We start from the raw sequence: 6,783 nt of genomic DNA, 5'->3' as shown, positions 1-6,783 counted from the left end.
CCCCTGCAGAAGGCGTCTGATTCACGCATCCATGCTGAATGCCATTCATCGGCGACAAGGTTCAAAAATGGTTCAAATGGCTCTGAGCACTATGGGACTGAACTTCTGAGGTCATCAGTCCCCTAGAACTTAGAACTACTTAAACCTAACTAACCTAAGGACATCACACACATCCATGCCCGAGGCAGGATTCGAACCTGCGACCGTAGCGGTCGCGCGGTTCCAGACTGTAGTGCCTAGAACAGCTCGGCCACTCCGGCCGGCCGGCGACAAGGGAAGCCGCAGCAGTGGTGCTGGAGCACTGTCGATGTGGATGCTCATCTTGCATCAAACAAACTCAAGCGTGGGACCTGACTGTAGCATCTAGCAGGCCGAGGCGTCCTTCCTCTATGGCGCTACTCGGATGGGGTCAATGAGGTCCTGCACTGTTGAATACTGTAATGTGTCCCTCGCAAAAAAAGAGTTATTGTGACAGAAAATGACTGTAATTCAGTCCTCCGAAAGGTAATTGTCTGGAGTCGGGATACATCATAGCGACCGTAGCAGAAGTACAATAAGGAAATACGTGTCATTAAAATATTAATGTCAAATAAGCAAGGAGACCCGGGTTCGAGTCCTCGCCACAGCAAAAATTTTAATTCACTTCTTCAGCTTCCAACGTTATCGTAGATAAATTAGAGACTTAAATGACTCAGGGAAAATTTAATTTAACATCTATACGATCACAAGTAGTACAGCACTTCTCCATTACGTCCAGTGTCGGAGAGCCCTTGTAATAGTGACAATATAAGGGGAGATGTGAAGTGGAGTTTGTGTTGGGGAGAGCCGGCCGGTGTGGCCGTGCGGTTAAAGGCGCTTCAGTCTGGAACCGCGTGACCGCTACGGTCGCAGGTTCGAATCCTGCCTCGGGCATGGATGTGTGTGATGTCCTTAGGTTAGTTAGGTTTAATTAGTTCTAAGTTCTAGGCGACTGATGACCTCAGAAGTTAAGTCGCATAGTGCTCAGAGCCATTTGAACCATTTGTTGGGGAGAGTATTTGGCCGGCCGAAATGGCCGAGCGGTTCTAGGCGCTACAGTCTGGAACCTCGCGACCGCTACGGGCATGGTTGTGTGTGATGTCCTTAGGTTAGTTAGGTTTAAGTAGTTTTAAGTTCTAGGGGACTGATGACCTCAGAAGTTCAGTCCAGTAGTACTCAGAACCATTTTTGAGAGTATTTGAAATGGATAGTTCGTGCAGCCACGTTGATCATAATGCTGTGGCGATGTAATGGTCAGCATATCTGCCTAGTATGCAAGAAGACCCGGGTTCGAGTCCCGGCCACAGCACAAATTTTAATTCACTTCTTCAGCTCCCAACGTTATCGTAAAAATGAAACCTTCTATTTGTGCCAAAACGCCTCTGTTACTGCTGTTATCATTCTTACTTGGCGTCAGGAGCACAGTCGTCATTGGAGAGGAGGAAAACCTTTCCTGGCCTTTCCACAATTCGTCCTTAAAGTCATGGCGCAATTTCAAGCCTTCAGAGAAAAGCAACGAAACAAGATGAAAATGAAAAACAAAAAATTCTCCAGTTGTACATATTTGTTGAGCTCAGTTAGATGTGGCCTCCATTTGTTGCCCTACACTATAAACTATATTCTAGTTCTTTCCACACGTGTGTAAGGACATCGGACGTAACAGAGTGAATAGCTGTGGTTCTAAGTTTTAAACGATTAATGTCGTTGATACTTGCACTGTGCGCACGTTGCTTCACATAACCCCAAACGTAAAAGTCTAATGGCATCAGATTCGGAGATCGTGGTGGCCATAGCTTAAAAGTACCCCTTCCTATCCATCGCTGCGAAAATTTTGTATCCAGGAACTCGCGAATATTGCTGGCGCAGTGTGGAGGAGCGCCGACTCATTGAAAGGTAACACCTTCTGGAAATTGTGTCACTGTGTACAAATAAAAGATGTCACGTAGTTGTCTGAGGTCACAGTCTTCTCTGCAAAGAAAAATGGCCCTATAACTTTATCATTCATCAGTCGCACCACACGTGCGCCTTAGGGGTGCTACGTTCGTACTCGAATAGTTTGGGTCCATCAGTCGGTTTGATAGCGTGCAACAACTGCAAAGTATAACCTGAAAAAAATCTTGTGATCTAGGACTAATTCTCTTGAGCACCGTATGCACCGATTTTTTTGGGGCCCCTTAAGTAGCTATCCCATAGAGCTTCTACAGGCTTGTGATTTACCGTAGGCCTACCAGAACGGGGTTTATCCTTTAACAGCTTTTCCCACCAATTAATTTTCTAAGTGGTTGCTCTTCGTTGTTTAAGCGACGATATTCACGTTTAACACGTGACGGACTCGAGTTTAGCAAGCCACAGAACACACTGAACTTTGCTCAGTACCATTCACATCTCGACTGACGTGGCCTGAGCCGCTGCTGCTACACGGTTCGTCGTGTTGCGTCATCACCAGTATGCGCACACCATTGAACATCATATTACAGAAACTGTTTGCCATACTGTGCTATGTGCCTAAAGTTTCAACCTTTTGTTTCGTTTCTGTCAGCCACAACAAGCATGGCTTTACAGATGCACTATATGTACAACGTCTTGCTCGACTATATCCCTGGACAGCATATTCTCCAGATCTGGGACTCATTGAAACACCGTGTCAGATATTGTCGAGAGACTAGCGTGCCAACGCTTGCCAGCCACTACGATTAAATGAGTTATGGCATAGAGTTGATAGCATGGAATGACGTACCCATGTTATCCCAGCTCAGTGTGACTCGTTGTCTAGCTGGATTACGTGACAGAGGTGGCAGGTCTGTTTCGCACCATATACACCCTCAAATCACCTATAAATTTAATAGCGTATTCTCTCTACTATACCGTATTCGTACAATCCAGCTATCATTCCTGGTGTTGCAATTTAACGGCCAACAGTCAACATATATACTCAACAAGCTACTGCCTAGTACACAGCATATGGTACTTCGTACCAATATTAACGGTTTTCTGTATTGTTCCATTTGGTTATCGAGTCAGGAAAGAACAATTATCTATACACTTTTGTACATGCCGTAATCTCTCTTTTTCTCATGATACTTACGTGGTAAGTAACATGGTGACAGCGGAGAAGTCACACACTCTTCCTCGAAGAGAAGTTTAAAATTTACCGAACGGCGTTTCGTGATATCTAGGGTCGCCAACGCTTCCATTGACCTCTATTTATTTTCCTCAAGCGTATCTGTTACACATTAAACGGGTTATACCGATATTTTACGATCTTAATTGCATGTTTTTGAGAACGTTCCACGTCTCCTGTTAATCTAAATCTCCGTCTGCATTTCCATGTACATTCATATTCTGCAAATCAGTGTGAAGTACATGGCAGAGGGCATTTTTCATTGTAGGTCCACCAGTTATTAAAACTTCTTAGCGTTCCATTCATATATGGAGCGCCGGAAGAATGACTGTTTAAACTCTACTGTGCACACTGTAATTAACCTAATCTTCCCCTCACGACCGCTACGGACGCGATACTTAGGAGTTGTAGTATATCACCTAAAGGTTTAAAGTTGGTGAGGACTCCACACACCGGAGCAATAGAACAGGCAGTACTAGTGCCTTATATGCGACTGTCCTTACATCCACTCTGTTTCGCAGATCCCTTCCAACAAGCATAGGTCTACAGTTTCCGTAACACTGATTTATGTGCTCGTCCCGTCTCATATCACTTCTTATTATTACCCCAAATAGTTATACAAAGCGATATGCTAAAGTTATTCACCACCAACCGTGTAATCGGCACTATTGGGCTTTTCACTTCGTTGCAGACTTGCATTCATCAATATTTAAAGAGAACTACCAGTCGTTAACCAAGTGCAAATTTGGTTCAAGTCTCTTTCCGTTTCCTTACAGTCGTCCAACGACACTACATGGTTATTTATAGGTTCCTCCGCGGTTTCAGAAGATGATCGTGTAAAGATTGCACGACATACAGAAAATAGACATTTATCACTGGACAGAACATATCTCCAAGTTTTAACTCCCATTCTACTGCTCAGTATAGGCACCGTTTGCGATGCGGCAGGCGTCAACACGCGCGTGTTCATTGATGTCGTTGGCGTGAATTTCCCGGGAACACACGAGAGCATCCTGCATTGGAAGTCTGTTTACTGGGTTGCCTAACTGCAGGCACGAGTTAATGTGTTGTGACAATACGGAGTGGATTACTTGTCTTCGTGTTCTGACACACTTTTCCGCAGTGCATCTATGCACCAGCACGCATTTCCTGCTGAAACTTGGAGAGATGCTCCGTTCACTGATACGTGCTGTAATTTTCATTCGGTCTTCTTCCCAAAACCTAGAGGTACTTATGAATGACACCGTAATTTCATGTGGTCAACAGAATCGTTATCGAATAATCACAGCACAATCGACCAATGCAGTGTTGTTGAAAGGAATCTACTGAGGCACATTTGTATGTGGCACCAGAATAAGACAAGAATATTAATAAATTAAAATGAAACTAGTATGCTATAAACGATGAATGACTCTGATAGGCTCGATAATGCGGATCGCTGACTGCGCGACCGCAGAGCCAAAGATACTGCTTTGTTGGAGTAAGAGAGCACTGGGCACGTAGTTGTAGGTAGCTGTCTGTGAGGGAAAGACGATGGAGTAGGCAGTTTTTGTGGTGTGCTGCCCGCATCTCGTGGTCGTGCGGTAGCGTTCTCACTTCCCACGCCCGGGTTCCCGGGTTCGATTCCCGGCGGGGTCAGGGATTTTCTCTGCCTCGTGATGGCTGGGTGTTGTGTGCTGTCCTTAGGTTAGTTAGGTTTAAGTAGTTCTAAGTTCTAGGGGACTGATGACCATAGCTGTTAAGTCCCATAGTGCTCAGAGCCATTTGAACCATTTTTTTGTGGTGTGCTGTGTGAAGCCACGAAGAGTTAGATTGATGTAGGTATGTCAATATTGTAGAACATGGAAGCAGAAGTCTTCATGCAAGCAAGGTAATGATGTTAAATAATTATGATTTCTGTTTTTGCCAGTGCGATAGTATAAATGAGTTGGCTGATAATTTGTAATTGTTGAGTAAACCGTTTTGATAAAAAGGCTAGCTAGATATTTCACTTTGTAATGTTTCTAAGATTTATCCATCATTTTGATTTTCAGCTCCTTGTATTGGGCGTGTTTGCAGTTAAAATTCTTGGATGTGAGATCCACCAAATGTATAGGTATTTACAAAAAGAAACGATCTGCTGTTTGAACTAAAAATGCACATAATTTTATAATCATTTAACAAAAATGTTCACATTGCAAATAAATAAAAACGAAAACCCACTGATGATGGCACAGTGGTGCCGAAACATGTTTGGGTACTGAAAAAAACGGTGTTTTCCAAGAATTTCTAAGATTTGTTAACAGAGGTATATTTAATTTGATGATTTGCTTTCATGTTGGATTAATGAAGTTAGATAATACTTGCTGTTTAAATCTCATTATTTGTGAATCAATTGTGAGTAATGTAACTTAAATTGTCAGATGTTTTTGAAAAGCCAAACGTAACTTGCAATATAATTTTGCTAAAAAAAACTCAGAGTTAGTAACTCACCCTAATCAGAACCGCCTCCCTGTCCACGTCATACATTTTTGAAGAAGTTGGATTTTCCTAAATGTTCTCGCTTGGCAGCCAAAAGAATTTCATGTGCATGTCAAGTATTATGGCCAGCATTGCATACTGCTGAGCTTGTAGCTAGAATTTATATTTTTGTGAGAGACCAGAATATATCGCGTTCCACCGTTGCTGCTTTACAGGTAAGACAATTTAATTTATTTTTTATGTGCACAGGGACCAAAGCCATCAGTTTTGAACAGGGCCAGATGATTCAGTGCCTAAGGGGCTGAACGTATTTTGCAGTGACTGTATTTCTTTATTGGTATTGGGTGTTACATTGCCCAATCAATTCGTGTAAAGTTTTGCTAACATCAGCACAGAGTAAGCACACCACTTGCTATTAGAACACGCAACACGACAATTCGAGTTCAGTACTCATTCCACAGATCAGACATTCATTCAACGTAATTGTAAAGAAATATTTTTTAAAAAGAACGTTACTCAACGTATATTGCACGTCAAGGCTCTTCTTTGCAGCTTTCAGGCCTGATGTTTGATCCATGTTTAGATATCTAAGAAGAGTTGAAGGAAAACCCAGGGAGTATTATCTTAAGTTCAGAAGCCATAGAGGGCGAAGCTCATGCCATTTTATGACTCCCTGCTGGGCGTGGATTTGTAACCTAGAAATCGACAGAGGTGTTGCAAGCGTTAAATATTAGTCTATAATTCCATGTACATCCGTTCTCGTTTACGTAAGCTGAGATTTGTTCCAAATAATCCTTGCTGCAAAACTCTTTGCCCCATTCCCTGTTTACTTGGATTTGTTAGAAAAAAAGTTTGCCGACCGCTGTGACCGAGCAGTTGTAGGCGAGTTCAGTCAGGAACCGCGCTGCTGCTACGGTCGCAGGTTCGAATCCTGCCTCAGGCATGGATGTGTGTGATGTTCTTAGTTAGGTTTAAGTAGTTCTAAGTCTAGGGGACTGATGACCTCAGAAGTCTCATAGTGCCTAGAGCCATTTTTGAATAAAAGTTTTTCAGTAGCCCATTCTGCCCTTCTAGGTGAGGATTGGACGATGATAAAATATAAACGCGCAGGAATTGTTCGAATTCCCAAGGCGAGAATTAAGAACAAGGTTCTTGAAAGAGTATTTCACAGCTGTGAGGCAAAC

The 6,783-nt window shown here is 43.0% G+C and overlaps 1 non-coding gene across 1 annotated transcript; it reads left to right on the top strand.

The window, feature by feature from the left end:
- Window positions 1–1,254: 1,254 nt before the first annotated feature.
- Trnat-agu (transfer RNA threonine (anticodon AGU)) lies at window positions 1,255–1,327 on the top strand. The gene has a single exon. It is a non-coding gene; the product is annotated as a tRNA-Thr (tRNA).
- Window positions 1,328–6,783: the final 5,456 nt, after the last annotated feature.

Source organism: Schistocerca cancellata, chromosome 7 (assembly GCF_023864275.1).
Source record: "Schistocerca cancellata isolate TAMUIC-IGC-003103 chromosome 7, iqSchCanc2.1, whole genome shotgun sequence".
In the NCBI taxonomy this organism is placed as follows: domain Eukaryota; kingdom Metazoa; phylum Arthropoda; class Insecta; order Orthoptera; family Acrididae; genus Schistocerca; species Schistocerca cancellata.
Note: the sequence above shows the minus strand (reverse complement) of the source record. Positions and strands in the feature narration are given on the sequence as shown.